Here is a 17856-nt window from a genome sequence, read left to right on the forward strand (position 1 = left end):
GATGGATACCGAGTCAGAGAGGGACGGACACAGAGTCAGAGAGGGAGAGAGACTGACACAGTGTCAGAGAGGGAGAGCTACTGAGAGAGAGACAGATACAGAGTCAGAGAGAGAGACAGATACTGAGAGAGAGAGACAGATACTTGGAAAGCACAAGAGAGAAACAGAGAGAGAGAGAGACAGAGTCAGAGAGACAGACAGAGAGAGGGACAGATACTGAGAGAGAGAGAGAGAGACAGATACTTGGAAAGCGCAAGAGAGAGACCGAGAGAGAGAGAGACAGAGTCAGAGAGACAGACAGCCTGAAAGAGAGACAGATACTGAGAGAGAGACAGTCAGAGAGAGAGGGACAGTCAGAGAGACAGATACAGAGAGAGAGACAGATACAGAGAGAGGGACAGTCAGAGAGACAGATACTGAGAGAGAGAGAGAGACAGTCTCAGAGAGAGACAGACAGTCAGAGAGAGAGGGACAGTCAGAGAGACAGAGACAGATACTGAGAGAGAGAGAGACAGTCAGAGAGACAGACAGTCAGAGAGAGAGGGACAGTCAGAGAGACAGAGACAGATCCTGAGAGAGAGAGACAGAGACAGATACTGAGAGAGAGAGAGACAGTCTCAGAGAGAGACAGACAGTCAGAGAGAGAGGGACAGTCAGAGAGACAGAGACAGATACTGAGAGAGAGACAGTCTCAGAGAGAGACAGACAGTCAGAGAGAGAGGGACAGTCAGAGAGACAGAGAGAGATACTGAGAGAGAGACAGTCTCAGAGAGAGACAGACAGTCAGAGAGAGAGGGACAGTCAGAGAGACAGAGACAGATACTGAGAGAGACAGACAGTCAGAGAGAGAGGGACAGTCAGAGAGACAGAGACAGATACTGAGAGAGAGACAGTCAGAGAGAGAGAGACAGTCAGAGAGAGAGGGACAGATACTGAGAGAGAGACAGTCTCAGAGAGAGACAGACAGTCAGAGAGAGAGGGACAGTCAGAGAGACAGAGACAGATACTGAGAGAGAGACAGTCAGAGAGAGAGAGACAGTCAGAGAGAGAGGGACAGATACTGAGAGAGAGACAGTCTCAGAGAGAGACAGACAGTCAGAGAGAGAGGGACAGTCAGAGAGACAGAGACAGATACTGAGAGAGACAGACAGTCAGAGAGAGACAGACAGTCAGAGAGAGAGGGACAGTCAGAGAGACAGACAGATACTGAGAGAGACAGACAGTCAGAGAGAGAGGGACAGTCAGAGAGAGAGGGACAGTCAGAGAGACAGAGACAGATACTGAGAGAGACAGACAGTCAGAGAGAGAGGGACAGTCAGAGAGAGAGGGACAGTCAGAGAGACAGAGACGGATACTGAGAGAGACAGACAGTCAGAGAGAGACAGACAGTCAGAGAGAGAGGGACATTCAGACAGAGACAGACAGTCAGAGAGAGAGGGACAGTCAGAGAGAGAGGGACAGTCAGAGAGACAGATACTGAGAGAGAGACAGTCTCAGAGAGAGACAGACAGTCAGAGAGAGAGGGACAGTCAGAGAGACATAGACAGATACTGAGAGAGAGAGACAGTCAGAGAGAGACAGACAGTCAGAGAGAGAGGGACATTCAGACAGAGACAGACAGTCAGAGAGAGAGGGACAGTCAGAGAGACAGATACTGAGAGAGAGACAGTCTCAGAGAGAGACAGACAGTCAGAGAGAGAGGGACAGTCAGAGAGACAGAGACAGATACTGAGAGAGACAGACAGTCAGAGAGAGAGGGACAGTCAGAGAGACAGATACTGAGAGAGAGACAGTCTCAGAGAGAGACAGACAGTCAGAGAGACAGATACTGAGAGAGAGACAGTCAGAGAGAGACAGACAGTCAGAGAGAGAGGGACAGTCAGAGAGAGAGAGACAGTCAGAGAGAGACAGACAGACAGTCAGAGAGACAGATACTGAGAGAGAGAGACAGTCAGAGAGAGACAGACAGTCAGAGAGAGAGGGACAGTCAGAGAGAGAGGGACAGTCAGAGAGACAGATACTGAGAGAGACAGATACTGAGAGAGAGAGACAGTCAGAGAGAGACAGACAGTCAGAGAGAGAGGGACAGTCAGAGAGAGACAGACAGTCAGAGAGACAGATACTGAGAGAGAGAGACAGTCAGAGAGAGACAGACAGTCAGAGAGAGAGGGACAGTCAGAGAGAGAGGGACAGTCAGAGAGACAGATACTGAGAGAGAGACAGTCTCAGAGAGAGACAGACAGTCAGAGAGACAGAGACAGATACTGAGAGAGAGAGACAGTCAGAGAGAGACAGACAGAGACAGACAGTCAGAGAGAGAGGGACAGTCAGAGAGAGAGGGACAGTCAGAGAGACAGATACTGAGAGAGAGACAGTCTCAGAGAGAGACAGACAGTCAGAGAGACAGAGACAGATACTGAGAGAGAGAGACAGTCAGAGAGAGACAGACAGAGACAGACAGTCAGAGAGAGAGGGACAGTCAGAGAGAGAGGGACAGTCAGAGAGACAGATACTGAGAGAGAGACAGTCTCAGAGAGAGACAGACAGTCAGAGAGACAGAGACAGATACTGAGAGAGAGAGACAGTCAGAGACAGACAGTCAGAGAGAGAGGGACAGTCAGAGAGAGAGGGACAGTCAGAGAGAGAGGGACAGTCAGAGAAACAGATACTGAGAGAGTCAGATACTGAGATAGAGAGATGCTGAGAAAGACTTTTGACTTTTAAAGTGACCTTTATTTTCATAGTAGGTCAAAGATGAACCAAACAGATAGTAAAAGAGAGAGAGAGAACGAGAGAGAGAATGAGCGAGAGAGAGAGAGCGAGGGAAGGAGGGGGTGTTTTTTTCCTGTGTTGTGTGTCATGCTGATACTCGATTAAGCGATATACAGTATGTTGAGATTGAACACGTGTCTGCTGATGTTCTAGTAAAATACTGAGTGGTGTGGTGGAGTTGATTATTTTCCCATAACAGCAGCTTTCCCACATTCTCCTCGTACACCACAGCAATTTACCACTGCTTATAGTTCATTTATTAAAAAACAGCATGTACTTTTTATCCGTATACAGTTACTTAGTTTCTTAGTTACTTGCCACGTCTTTTTGTTTTGAGAAGCGTAAACTCCTCTCCGTCCTGAAGATGTCAAAAAACTTAAAGTGACGGCTTCACCTGACACTGACACTGGAGACTCCTTCCTTACATGTTACATAAGCACAACTTCACCATATCAACAATTACACACTTTAAAACAAAAAAGCGCTTATGTTGCGCGTATGTCGTACAACGTAAAGTGACTGCACAGGCCACGCCCACAAGTTAAGTTCATGTTGTTATCTAGTTTTACAGTCGCGGTAAAGCGCTAACTAATCTTTAACGGTTCAGCAGTCGCAAACAATGTGTTAGCTAGCTAAGAGTTTCACAGCCATGAGGAAGTTTTAGCTAGCTAGCTAGCTAGTTCAACAGCCACAGTGACATGTCAGCTAGCTGCTTAAAAGTTGAACACTAACAGTGTGAGCTAATTAATTTGGTTTATGATGTTAGCAAGCTAAGATTTTAACAGCCATAGCAAAGTGCTATGATGTGCTAGCTAGTTAAGATTTGACCAGCAATCATGAAGTGTTGGCTAGCTAGGCAAGAGTTTGACCAACCATGAGGATGTTTTAGCTAGCTAAGAGTTTAACATAGTCATGCACGTTAGGAAGTTATAAAAGTTATAAGCGCTAAGTGGTAGCTAGATAGCTAAGAGTTTACCATCCATGAAGTGTTAGTTGGTTAGTTAGATTAATGTTTATTACCCGCAAAGAATTAGCTAGCTAAATTTGAATTGTCATGTTGCTTGTTTTAATTAGCTAGCTAATGATGTTTACAAGTCACCATATTGTGTCCTTTCTGTTCACTGGTGTAGCATATTAACTGCTTCCTGATGCTATGCTAAATCAGAGTGCTTCATTTTTTAGATGCGTCATGCTCAATCAGTGACCTTTGACCTTAGCGAGTCTCAGAAGGGCTCTTCAAAGTCGAATGGGATATGGAAGGAGCTCGGAGGCGGGGCCAAATAGGAGGGGTGGAGTTTTACCAACCAACCTGTGCTAGGGAAGAAAGTGATTCGGTTGTCCAAAATGGCCGCCTCCGTTTATAGATGACAGGAAGTTGCACCGTGTCCTAAGCTATATCGGCTTGTATCGCTGAAGATCTGCCTAAGGTCAAAGGTCACATTTTTTTAAACTCCAAAAACACTTTTTTTTTTTCTTTCATCTTGACAGGACATACTATCAATGGACACCATGGGTGTGTTCTTCAACTTGAGCAGCAGGACCTGAGATGCCCTCATGCTGACCTGCAACAAAAGAACCGTACAGGAACCGGAGGTTAAGTAATCAAACACAACGAAAGATCCGTTATTGATCACGATGTGCACGCCGTGGCTCGTCGAGGAAACAGCAGCGAGGTGGAGGAGGAGGAGGATTCATCCTGAGTCACTGAGTGAAACTGAGGTAAACAGAGGGAGGGAGTATGAGTCAGACTGTGTGTGTGTGTGTGTGTGTGTGTGTGTGTGTCTGTGTACACTCTGCATGCTTCATGCAAGTGCACGGCGAGGTTTACTCTTTATTTTTTGACTGCTTGAAGCACTTTTGGACTGTCATGAGCTAACCAGACAGGTCTTCTGAGAGAATTTTTCAATCATATCCATAATTTTCATTCGCTAAAGTTCACCAGTTAGCTGACATGAGCTAACTTATCAACCTGAAACACCTAAGAGTTTATTTATTTATTTATTTACACATCTTATTCATAAATTTCAGCATTCAAGTGCTGAAGCTAACCTGCTTGCTATCACGATAAACCTAACATAATTCATTATTGTTCATAATTTATACCAGTTACATTAGCTAGCTAGCCAACATGCGCTATCCTGGCAGGGTTTCTGGGAGAAGTTAATGTTTATAAATGTACCTCTAAAACAAACTTGCTTACTAAGACAGGATTTCTGAGAGGAACTTGGAATCATATCAGTTTAGCCATGAGCTAACCTGATAACCTGAAAGGATTTCTGAGAGGAACTGTCATTCATATTGATCACTTTTTTTCAATATTTTTTCGCCTCAAAAGCTAACACAACACCTGACATCACATGAGCTGAGACAAACTTCAAATCATGTTCATAAATATTATTTATTTGTTTATTTATTTATTTTTACTGTTGTTTCTTCACGATACAAGCCGTCTAACCACCACGGGCTAATCTGACAGTATTTCTGAGAGGATTTTTCTTTTTGTACTTTGTTTCGGATGAAACCGATTAGCACAGGTTTATATTTTACAATACAAGCAGGAAGTTATTAGCATAATTATACATGCTTGTCTTTTCACATCTGCTTGCCTAGCTAACACGAGTTAACCTGATAAGATTTATGAGAAGTTTCCATTACAAGCCATTTTCTATTCTAACTCTAGCCGGCTAACTAACATCAGCTAACATGAAAACCTGACAGGATTTCTGATATGAAATTGCTAGCCAACATGGGCTAACTAGACAGGACTTCTGAGAAGATTTTTAAAAGGGTTTTTTTCCCCCCCTGTTTTTTAGCTGAAGCTAATCTTTTAGCTAACCATGACCTAACCTGAGTGGATTTGAGCGTTTTTGTTCGTAATTGTAAAGCTAACCCGCCTAGCAAACATGATCTGACCGTGTGACAGGATGCTAAACCCTTTCATGATTTCATTCTAATAAATATTAGAAATATCATCGGATAATCCGATTGTATAAATGTCTTACATTTGGCCTTGGCGTGAATATTCACCTTTCGGGAGACATTCGTAAAGATATTTAGAGTTCGATGATTCCTTGATTTTAGTGTGATGGAATTATCCATGCTAGCAAAAATCTGGAAAAAAACAAACAAAAAAAACAACCCCAAAGTAGTCCATACCGTATTTAGCATTTAGCCATGCTAGCACACGGTTTTTGGTCTAGCTGTCGAACATTTCTTCGTCCTATGACGACACCTAGCAATCAGAAAGCCCAAAATGGACCTCTTTTCGACGCCCTGAAGCTATTAAAGGTCCTGCAGGAGCATCTGCCTACAGAGCGACCCGGCCCAGTCCGGCCTGGGAAAGAATAATCCTGAGAGGTTTTTCCTCAGAGAGACGGAGCGACCTCGAAGCTGGTTATTACATGACTGTCCAGCCCAGGGAAAAAAAAAACCGACAGGGAGTGGTGTTTGGCTCATGAAGCTCGGCTAACGTGGCTCGGTATTGATGCTATCACAAAAGGGCAGATAATGAGCTGACTTTAGGTGCTTCCCGCCCTCGAGCTGTTTTGGTCTTGTTTTGCTGGAGTGGTGTGTCAGATCAGATCAGCTCCTTTAGCTGTAAAGGAGGGAATTCTTCCCTGACAGAAGTATTACACTGGAGACTCCTTCTGTAAATCTTAAATATAAATACTAAATAAAAACTGTTCATGCCCCAGCGCATTAATATGCTGTGGTATGCAGGTGCGCTAATATCAGGGCTGCTGTTATCAGAAATGAATCAACACTTGTTGACGTGCGAGAAGAGAGTAGTTAAATAGTTCAATCATATTTGCTGTTAGTTTCAATATGTATATGATTAATACAGTTTATTTTATGAATTAGTTACGAGGTTCCCTAGGTTCAAGGTTCTTGTGAAAACTTGTAGAGCAGTAACAGGACTCGGTCTGTCTGTGCAGGATTCGACAGGTTTGGGTGTGTGGAGTCACTGGGCTTTCTTCGCTTGTAAAGCAGGACGTCGGAAGATAAAGTCGAGTCCACGTGTTATAAACAGGAACGGCGGGGAAACCTATCCTCTAAACCGCAAGGAGCCCTGCGGCTTTTCCCGACCGCCCTGATCCAGACGAGCCGAACCGTAGCTGTTTTCTGTCAGCAGTCTCTCCAGGAGAAGTTCGTGGTGAGGTCACAGGGAACGACCTTTTTTGAGGCGGGATGGAAGACGGCGTAGACGCAAAACCGGTTTCTTCTAAACCCGTGCCCGAACATGTCCTGTGAGACTGGTGGGGTTGGAATAGGATCGGTACCCCCCAGATCCGTCGCGCAAAACCGCCGCCGAGCCGCGGAACCTGTCCGTCTGATCCCGAGACGCCGAACGTGACGCGCCACGAACACGGAGACCTGTAATCAGTGTAATGGTTGAATAAACGTTGAATAACGAACTCAGCGTCACTGTATCACGTAACTGAATCCTGTAGGGTTGTCATGGCGACCTGTTTCGTATCGATCTCGCCGGATTCCTAATATTTCACCACTCCCTAGCCTCATCCTCGTCCCCGCGTCTGAATATTAAAAACGTGACTTAAAGTGTTCGGAGAGTAAATACAGAGGTTTTGTGTGTTAATTGGACAAACTGTTGTGTTAAAGTACAGTTTTAGTCTGAAATTTATATTTGTAACACTCAGTCTGTGGATTTTATTTCAAGTAACCGGGAACATGGTAGTAAAAGGTTTTTTTTAATCCGATTAAGCGATTATGAACAGAATCGTTAGTTGCGGCTCTAATTAAAATATAACAGTTTAGTTAAAGGGAAGGAGAGGATCCTCGCGCAGGTATTTATGTAAACACGCAGCACCGTTTGTCCGTATGTTTGTGTCAAGACCCGTTTGTCAGGTCCAACAGGCCGAGCCTGACTTCAGCAGCAGAGATTCTCAGAATAAGCGTTGATGGAAACGGGTGAACCCGCATGTACAGGCGGTTCCCTTAATCAAATAATTAATACCCAGTTCCTGTAATATGACACGAGGCCAGGTTGGAATACGATACAACTGTTGTGTCATACTGGCTGCAAAAGGGCACGTTTAAAATATATTCTTTATGTACAGGTATTTACAGGGGGTTTTTTTTATGGGTCATATAGTGTATGAGGACTTAGAATAGCTTAGGTCTTAGAATGTGTTGTATGACCTGCTGTAGCCCATATAGTGTATAGGAGGCCTTATAATGTATTATATTATAACGTATGGTCTTATTATAGGCCTTATAGTGTGTTATAGCGCATTATAGGTGTTGTTATAGGTCTTACTGTTATAGGCCGTATAGTGTATGATGCCTTATAATGTATTATATGTCTTATTATAGGCCTTATAGCGTATATGACCTATTATTGACCATATAGTGTATTATAGGTTTTATTATAGGCCTTGTAATGTATTATAGGCTATATAGTGTATAAGAAGTCTTGTAGTGTATGATATATGTCTTACTATAGGCCTTACAGTGTAATATAGGCCTATTATATGGTGTATTATAGGCCATAAAATGTATGAGACCTTATAATGTATTATATGGCCTATTATCGGCCTCGTAGTGTATCATTTGATCTATTATAGGCCTAATAGAATAAAAGTACGCTAATGAAAGCATGGCGATGGGGCAGAGTGAGCCAGGATCAGCTGAAGGAGGTACAGAACAGATGACGGCATTTTCTTAATGTTCTATTAAACTGTCAGATTTGTTTATAGATTAAAAGCGAGCTGTCACTGCCCCCTCTCTGCTACTCCTCAACATGAAATCAACCTTTTCAGCGTTTCGGCTCCACATTCAGTCGCCTGCGAGTCAGAATTTCAGCTGTGGCTCTGTTCCTGATGTAGCTTATTGTCCAGGAAGTCGATTCTGTAGGCGGCTGATGGATAATTTGTTGGTAAAATACTTGTTGCTTTGACCATTTACAACCCAGTTTACACTCTGGCCTTTTTTTCTTCATTTTCTTATTACACACACCAGAGCAGTCGGAACCAGTCTGGCTTCTGGGAGATTACAAACGTGGTTAAAAGCTTATGAAACAACCAGTTGTAAGAGATCTATTATACAGTTCTATAGCAATGGCCATAAAGCACCATAAATCTTATAACTATAAAGATTATAATTGTTCTTATAGTACACTATAAAGCCTATTATAATGCCTATAGTACACTATAGAGCCTATTATAATGCCTATAGAACACTATAAAGCCTATACTAATCCCTGTAGTGCGCTATAAAGCCTATACTAATCCCTGTAGTACGCTATAAAGCCTGTACTAATCCCTGTAGTGCGCTATAAAGCCTGTACTAATCCCTGTAGTGCACTATAAAGCCTGTACTAATCCCTGTAGTGCGCTATAAAGCCTGTACTAATCCCTGTAGTACGCTATAAAGCCTGTACTAATCCCTGTAGTACGCTATAAAGCCTGTACTAATCCCTGTAGTGCGCTATAAAGCCTGTACTAATCCCTGTAGTGCACTATAAAGCCTGTACTAATCCCTGTAGTGCGCTATAAAGCCTGTACTAATCCCTGTAGTGCGCTATAAAGCCTGTACTAATCCCTGTAGTACGCTATAAAGCCTGTACTAATCCCTGTAGTACGCTATAAAGTCTGTACTAATCCCTGTAGTACGCTATAACGCCTATATTAATCCCTGTTGTACGCTATAAAGCCTGTACTAATCCCTGTAGTACGCTATAAAGCCTGTACTAATCCCTGTAGTACGCTATAACGCCTATATTAATCCCTGTAGTACACTATAACGCCTATATTAATCCCTGTAGTGCGCTATAAAGCCTGTACTAATCCCTGTATTGCGCTATAAAGCCTGTACTAATCCCTGTATTGCGCTATAAAGCCTGTACTAATCCCTGTAGTACGCTATAAAGCCTGTACTAATCCCTGTATTGCGCTATAAAGCCTGTACTAATCCCTGTAGTGCGCTATAAAGCCTGTACTAATCCCTGTAGTGCGCTATAAAGCCTGTACTAATCCCTGTAGTACGCTATAAAGCCTGTACTAATCCCTGTAGTACGCTATAAAGCCTGTACTAATCCCTGTAGTGCGCTATAAAGCCTGTACTAATCCCTGTAGTGCACTATAAAGCCTGTACTAATCCCTGTAGTGCACTATAAAGCCTGTATTAATCCCTGTTGTACGCTATAAAGCCTGTACTAATCCCTGTAGTGCGCTATAAAGCCTGTACTAATCCCTGTAGTGCACTATAAAGCCTGTACTAATCCCTGTAGTGTGCTATAAAGCCTGTACTAATCCCTGTAGTGCACTATAAAGCCTGTACTAATCCCTGTAGTGCACTATAAAGCCTGTACTAATCCCTGTAGTACACTATAAAGCCTGTACTAATCCCTGTAGTACGCTATAAAGCCTGTACTAATCCCTGTAGTACACTATAAAGCCTGTACTAATCCCTGTAGTGCACTATAAAGCCTGTACTTATCCCTGTAGTACACTATAAAGCCTGTACTAATCCCTGTAGTACACTATAAAGCCTGTACTAATCCCTGTAGTACGCTATAAAGCCTGTACTAATCCCTGTAGTACACTATAAAGCCTGTACTAATCCCTGTAGTGCACTATAAAGCCTGTACTAATCCCTGTAGTGCACTATAAAGCCTGTATTAATCCCTGTAGTGCACTATAAAGCCTGTACTAATCCCTGTAATGCGCTATAAAGCCTGTACTAATCCCTGTAGTGCACTATAAAGCCTGTGACACTAATAATAGTACTAATTAATAGTAGAATAGATAATAACTAATAATAACATATAATACACCATAGTGCCTATAGTAGCAGCTATAATGCACCACAAGCTCTATAAGACACTATAATAAGTCTAATAATTCATTATAAGCTCTATTATACTATGTTTTGTATCTTCACTGGAAACAAAAATGCATAAACACACAGACATCTGACACCACAACAGCTGACTGACTGAATCTGGGGTGAAGGTCATTGAACATGTAAAAAAAAAATGTTGGTTTGTTTTTTGTGAAAATGTTTTAAAACATTATCTGTTCATGAAAATAGCTATTTCTTGTCAGTCTGTTCATGCTTACGAACGTCAGCTGGTATGGATGACGTGATTAAGTAAACGTTTTCCGACCTTCAGGCCAAGCGCGTTTGGAGAAATAAAAATAGTTCTGAACTTGATATCAAAAGCCTTTTCTCATTTGCTTGGGTTTATTTGAGGTGTATGACCTCAGTGTGGAATTCTCCCACGTTCTGTGTGTGTGTGTGTGTGTGTGCGCGTACGCCAGTCGACTAGCATGACTCAGAGCCAGAAGAACGTGCGAGGAGGAGTCCTTCATTCTTCAGCGGATTTGAGTCTTATCGGGCGGCTCGGTGTAAAACATTATGGTTAATATTCGACTTTGTGAAGCTTTGCGTTTTTCACGCTTTCCGGCCAGCGCTAATTCCAACCCGCTAATTTCCGCCGGTTAAACCTTTTCTCGTTCCACGTAGCAAAACGGAGATGGGTTGCCCTTGACGCGAAAACACCGGGAAAACTTCGGAACCCTTTGCACTTGCGATCCATTAGTCTGAAAGCTCGACACGTGAGGTGTACGCGATGAATAATAAATGCTACGTTGGCTGTGTGTCTGTGGGCTAGACGGAGGCTCATGAATTATGGATTGTTATTCCTGGCGAAAGCGTTCAAACAGCAAAGTGGCCCTCGTGGTGCTTCCATTTTCTTCCCCTCCTGTTTGATCTCCCGTCTCTTAACTCCGCTTTTCTGCTGTGTGCTAATCGTTAGCTCGCGCTAAGATCGACGGCCCCTGCGTTATTAGCCCAGAGCCTCACGCTGTCTTTATTGCCGCTTGGAAAAACCGCTAGACTTGACTGGAGAAGCGGAAGACGAGCGTGTCGGTGTCGTCTCCTTCCTCAAAGAGCGACGTGACGAAACCAGAGCAAGAACAAGCAGCGAGTCGAAAGCCGCGGGCCGCGCGAGGGAAAGAGAGAGACACGCGAGCGTTAGCGTTAGGGGAAATGTCAGCGTTTCTGTCGTCCTTTTCATTTCGCCTGATTGATCCTCACACTCCGAGCCCAGAGTGATGCGTGTCAGCATTTGCTGCGTGCAAAAATCTGCAGATTCATTTACGAAGGGAAAATGAAGTAGAATTTCATTTAAAAGGATGAAATTCAGCGCTAGGTTTAATAGATGATTCTTTATTAGAAAAAGTACAAAATATTGTAGTCGTAGCGCCTATAAAAATAAGACTTTTTGATATGTTGTTTTCGGGTTTTTTTCTTCTTCTGATCCAAACATTAGTGAAATATTTTTAAAATCTTTTTTATAAAAAAAAAAAAAAACACCTGTGAAAAAAAGTAATTAGTGGAAAGATTACAGACCAAAAGAAAAAAACGAGTACGGTTTAATTAATTTATTCTTTAATTTTTTAAATTCTTTAAATTTATATAATTTAATAAAATAAGTTTTTTTAAAAAAAGTATGAAAAGTGCCCCCCCCCCCCCCACACACACACATTAAACATGCAGATCACTTTTTTAGTACATATATACTGATTTTAGTCCTCGTATTGTGCTACACAAAGTATTGGCACCCCCTCTAACCCCGTCCCCAATGCAAGGTCGACTTGAGAACTTGCGTTTTTTTTAAAAAAATTATTTTAAATTCTGATTTCTTTCCTTTTCTGGAACCAAGAGAAAGAATCAGCATTTTCACAGCTGGGATGTGTGTGTGTGTGTGTGTGTGTTGGGTATTTAGTTGGCTCCAAATCTATCTACACAGATCTCTGGTTATTATTTCATTATCCGGCGCCACTAAAGCTCTATTCTTGGTGATTGTGCGCCATAAACCCGGGCTGTAACGCGCATTTCTTTCAGCTACTTCGCCCTTTTTTTAGCCTTCATGTTCTCACATGGTTGCCAGGTACGTACTTAACATGTGGGCGTCGGTCGGAGAGGTTATACTCTCGGGGGAGCTAATAAAGGGGGGGGGGGGAGTACGAGAATAAAGGGATAGAGAAGCGAAGGATTTATGATGATGATGATGATGATTTTGCTCTTTTATTTCTGATATTTTTCCCGTCGCGTTCACGTTATTATTTTTTTTAAAAGTACAATTCAAAATAATTGTCTTTTTTTTAAAGTAGAAATTATTTGATAATTAAATAAAAATAAAATAAAATAAATAATTACATTAAAAAAAACCAGTCATTTCCGTGTTAATTTATTTCGCTCGACGTTAAATTCTCCGTTAAATACTTTTTTATTTTTCTGGCAGTTTGTACGCAAACTGCGTACGATAACTCGCTGAATACGCATTCGCACGTCGTAGCGCACGTCGTAGTGACTCTTGGCGGATCTGTGACCGCGGATTTGTTGGTTAGTTACGAGACGAGTGATTCGCTCCCGTTTCTAAACAAACCGCTCGTAAAAGTTCTGGAACTCTCCTCATATGCGTCAAAGATCCAGAATATGATCGGATCGCGCCGCGGTGAGAATACGCGTCTGGGAGGTTTCTCAGCATGTGGAGAAAACTCTTCCGAAACGAGGGCGGGAAAACGCCACCCCTGAAATGGAGGCAAACATAATGCCTCGTAATTTCACTTTGTTAGCTTGAATGTAGCTAACGCGTCCAAAAAAAAAAAAACAACAACAAAAAAGGAAAAGTAGTGCGATTTGAAATCAGGAGCGAAGGCGTCGTGGTGATTGTGGGTTAGCGTCGAACAAAAAGAGTGGTTAAAAAGAAACGAGGGGTGGAGGGGGAGGGGGGGTAGAGGGGGAGAGAGAGAGAGAGAGAGAGGACCCCTCGTCCCGCTTCCAAATGGAAATCAATCCCCCCCCCCCAAAAAAAAAATGCTCATTAGTATTCGGCTCACGGATGCCTCAAAAATACACTAGGAGGAGGGGGAAGTGTGTGTGAGTGTGTGTGAGTGTGCGTGTGTGTGTGTGCTACAAACCGGGAGGATCCCCAAACACAGGAAAGGGGGTTAGGAGGGAATGGTTTTGGGAGGGAATGGTTTTATTGGGATTGTTTTTATTCTTTATATCGCTAACGATGCTAGGAAGTTTTTAAACAATTTTCGACTTGAGTTAATTACCAAGCGATGGTACAATAAAATGTTTCCACCAGGGGTGGTTTTTCATGTCTGAAATGTTTTGCGATGAGATTAGGTGTAACGTGATCCATTCTCTTTTTCTTTTCCGAATTTTCCTCGCTGTGGGACGGTCACTCGTTTTAAATTGATTTCATCCTTTACAAACGCACTCGGATAAAATGCCAACAGCGGGCTCGGGGCTGCGAGGTGCACTCGACCGGCAGCTCCGCCTTAACATTAATAACTATGATTTCGAACGCGTTATTTAACACTACGATTTTTTGTATCATGCGTCGGCTCTTAGGAGAAGATGTGGAATATGAACTGTAGTGCCATGTAGAACCGGTATTGTGTTAGTCTCGGTGACGGAGGCGTGGCCTTGGGGTCAGTCTCGGTGGAGGAGGCGTGGCCTCGGTGTCAGTCTTTGTGGAGGAGGCGTGGCCTCGGGGTCAGTCTCGGTGGAGGAGGCGTGGCTTCTTGGTCAGTCTTGGTGATGGGGGCATGGCCTCCAGGTCAGTCTCGGTGAAGGAGGTGTCTCAGTCAGAGGCGTGGCCAATTGGTCAGTCTCAGTGTAGGAGGCATGGCCTCTGTTTCAGTGAAGAAGGCGTGTCCTCAGTGTCAGTCTCTTTGAAGGAGGAGGCGTGGCCTCTGTACCTGGAAATCTCAGAAGATGAACGACACACAGTGCTTTATTATCCGTTTATAGTTACTTTGACCGATGTGGAACCTGCGTTAAAAAAACACCGTTAGTTCCCGTTCTCACATTTTACAGCTATGAACTTTTCTTCAACACTTTTTTTTTCTCTCAAACTTAATATGACAGAAAAAAATAAATAAATAAAACCGCAGCTTGTTGTGCTTTTATTTATTACGCAACGAAGCGTGAACTCCTCGGTCCTGAAGATGTCCCACAGCTTCACCTCACGCTGGAGACTCCTTCCGTCCGTGCTGGATGAATAAATGTCTCCTTACAGAAAATGAAGATCATATCAATTATTTGTATTTGCTGAACTGTAATAGCCCATGTGGACCAGCTGTTGCTATGGAAACGATTGAATATTACAGCAGGGGGCATTAATGTGGTATAGATATTATGTTAAAGAATAATTAAAAAAAAATGAAGGCAGTTTTTATGTTTTCTTTCAAAGCAATGTGAGGGGTGTGTGTGTGTGTGTGTGTGTGTGTAATATTTCTTGTTGTGATTAATAAAAGTGTTTGTTTGTGTTTATTTGTTAACAAAATCGCTGTCGTGCCCTGCAGCTGTAGGAACAAAAATATTTATATAGTGTTGTTGTTGTTGTTGTTGTTGTGATTGTTGTTGTTGTTTAAAGATAAAAGTTAGCTTTATTTCAAGAAATGGCTAAAAATCAGCCGAGTTGACTTTATCGTACATAAATTCTTTATTTTTTCTTTTAATAATAAATATTTCGTTTGGAGAAATAAACAAATGAATGATATGCATAATGCAGTGTTTTATTTCGTATTATGTAAACATTGACATGGTTTACGGAAAAGGAAAACGTTCTTATCCGGCGTATTAAATCATAACGCTTTAAACTGTAATTATTTGTCATTTTTCCGTCTTTATTTAGGAGCTTCATGGAAAAGCGTAAATATCGGCCTGGGTCAGACTGTGATTTCTGCCTGTTCCCGTGGTTACGCGACGTTTATAGTATGAAATATATATATATATATATATATATATATATATATATATATATATAAGAAAACGACGGACGCTTCGGCAACCAATCAGAAGCGAGAATTTCATTTGTGTGAACGTTTAAAAAAAAAATAGGCTTGTTTAAAAAAAAAAGCGTGAAATTTTGTTTGGATGATTTGAACACCATCTTTGTGTAGCGTGTGTACTCACTGACCCCCGTGTGTGTGTGTGTGTGTGTGTGTGTGTGTGTGTGAGACGCATGCAGCTCGTTCCTTCACTGTCGAGACCGTTAGAGCAAAGAAAAGACAAACAAAAGGCGGGCAGCTTTTCACTTTTTTCACTGCAGAGAGAGCGAGCGAGAGAGAGAGAGAGCGAGAGAGAGAGAGAGAGCGAGAGAGAGAGAGAGAGAGAGAGAGCGCAGATGAATGAAGAATGTAGGGGAGAAACGGCGGGCGTCTGAAAAATAAAACGGTTTGAGGAGTGCACGATGTGGGTCAGAGGACACAGTCCTGAGAGAACACCTCATCCACACACACACACACACACACACACACACACACACACACACACCACTCCAATGTGTGGAGCAACCGAAACAACTCAAAAACTAAATAGAGCCATTAAATTATAAACTAACACCACACTGAAAAACAAATCCTCCAAGACTAACTAACTAGGCTAACATTTCTAAATTCATTCACTGTGTGTGTGTGTGTGTGCGTGTGTGTGTGTGTGTGTGTGTACAGGTGTTTCTCAGTACTATACCGACTGTAAGTATGTACTGCGTGTGTATCTCAGGAGTATTATTTTAGACGCACTTGTCTCAGGAGTATAGTTTAACAGAACTGTGCTCGTCTGTGATAAACGATGAGACACGTGGCTTTAATCATCTTCAATCTTTCACGTTTCCTGAATTAGCGTCATTCTAGACTCGCCGCTTTCTGGTGTTTCAGGACACACGAGACCGAGCGCTATAGAGTTGCGCTATAGAGTTGCACGTTGCTAACGGTGACCGCTCAGTCGCGTCAGTGCTTTTAGCGCGCTGCATTCCTGCCCCGTGATGTCACGTCTGAGCCTCCTCACCGCTCCGCTCGCTTTCCGCCCGGAGACGCACGTCAAACTTTCAGACGTGAAAAGTTTCTCACAGAAAGCCCGGCCTCGACCTCGGGTCTGGAACGCTGACTCTCGCTCGTTAATGCGAGGGGAAGAGCATTTCGGCGTGGAATGTCTCTTCGAGGTCATGTGGAGGTCACGTCACAGGCAGCGTCGCCGTACTGGATCTACGTTAGGTCTGATGGGAAGCAGGGCAAGAAGACAAATAGTCATGATTTGATTTGATTTTGCTTTGAGGACGTTGACATTCCCCATGCTTGACCTTTGACCTCATCTGTCGGGATCAGGACAGAGAGGCAATTATCATGTATTTAAAAAAAAAAAATAAATGAAATCAGTGTTTAGTTAGCGTTAGTGTTTGCTCTGTACCGTACCTCGTATCTGGCTAATATTTATGTTCGGGTTTAGCTGCAGTATGCAGTATGATGTACAGGAACTAGCCAGCTAGCTCCGTTTCAGAGGTCTGTATATGGCGCTAGCTTTATTTAGAATTAAATAAATATATACAGTGCATAGAGATTATTATCTTAACCAGCAGAAAATCAGGAATTGATCAGGGGTGTAGCTATAACATAGCAAAGCTAGTTAGCCGGTTAGCTTCCAATCTGGCTAGCTGTTGAACTACGTAATGCTTGGGTTTGAGTTTGGTGTAATTAGCCAGCTAGCTCTATATTATATATATCGGCTAGCTAGCTCGGCAGGTTTAGCTAAGATTTTTAACTAGCACAAAAAAAAAAAAAAAAAAAATCAGGAATGGCTACATTTTCTGAAGTAAACAAGTTGCGTTTTTTCTTCTTAGCAATTTTGTTTGTGTTCATGTTACGTCTCGTGTCGAGCTAGCATCGTTCCGGACCGTGCTACGACTGCTAATCAGACAGTTATCCTGTTTAGTGTGTTAATTTTCTGGCATGTAGACGGGACAGGACGCGGTTATCACTAACACACACACACACACACACGCCGAGTGTTTAAACCAGACGAAGCCGTGGAGCAACGAAATAAAATTTGGTGTCTCGAGTGAGTTTAAAACAACACGCTAACCCCCGTTTCAGGAGGACGGGAGGGAGAGAGAGAGAGAGAGAGAGAGAGAGAACAACTTCTCCCAAAATACCACCGCAAATTACAGCCAGATTTAAACTTGTGAACTCGCTGAAATCACACGCACTAAATGACCTCGAACCACAGACAGTAATTATTCATTATTAATTCAGCTGAACCTGA

The 17856-nt window shown here is 42.7% G+C and overlaps 1 long non-coding RNA gene across 1 annotated transcript in view; it reads left to right on the plus strand.

The window, feature by feature from the left end:
- LOC128621686 (uncharacterized) overlaps positions 1 to 17856 on the plus strand; it is a 33685-nt gene that overhangs the window by 6168 nt on the left and 9661 nt on the right. The window contains exon 2 of the long non-coding RNA XR_008388308.1: positions 4261 to 4491. This is a non-coding gene — a long non-coding RNA (uncharacterized LOC128621686). The remainder of the gene's footprint in view (positions 1 to 4260; positions 4492 to 17856) is intronic.

Source organism: Ictalurus furcatus, chromosome 1 (genome assembly GCF_023375685.1).
Source record: "Ictalurus furcatus strain D&B chromosome 1, Billie_1.0, whole genome shotgun sequence".
Lineage (NCBI taxonomy): Eukaryota > Metazoa > Chordata > Actinopteri > Siluriformes > Ictaluridae > Ictalurus > Ictalurus furcatus.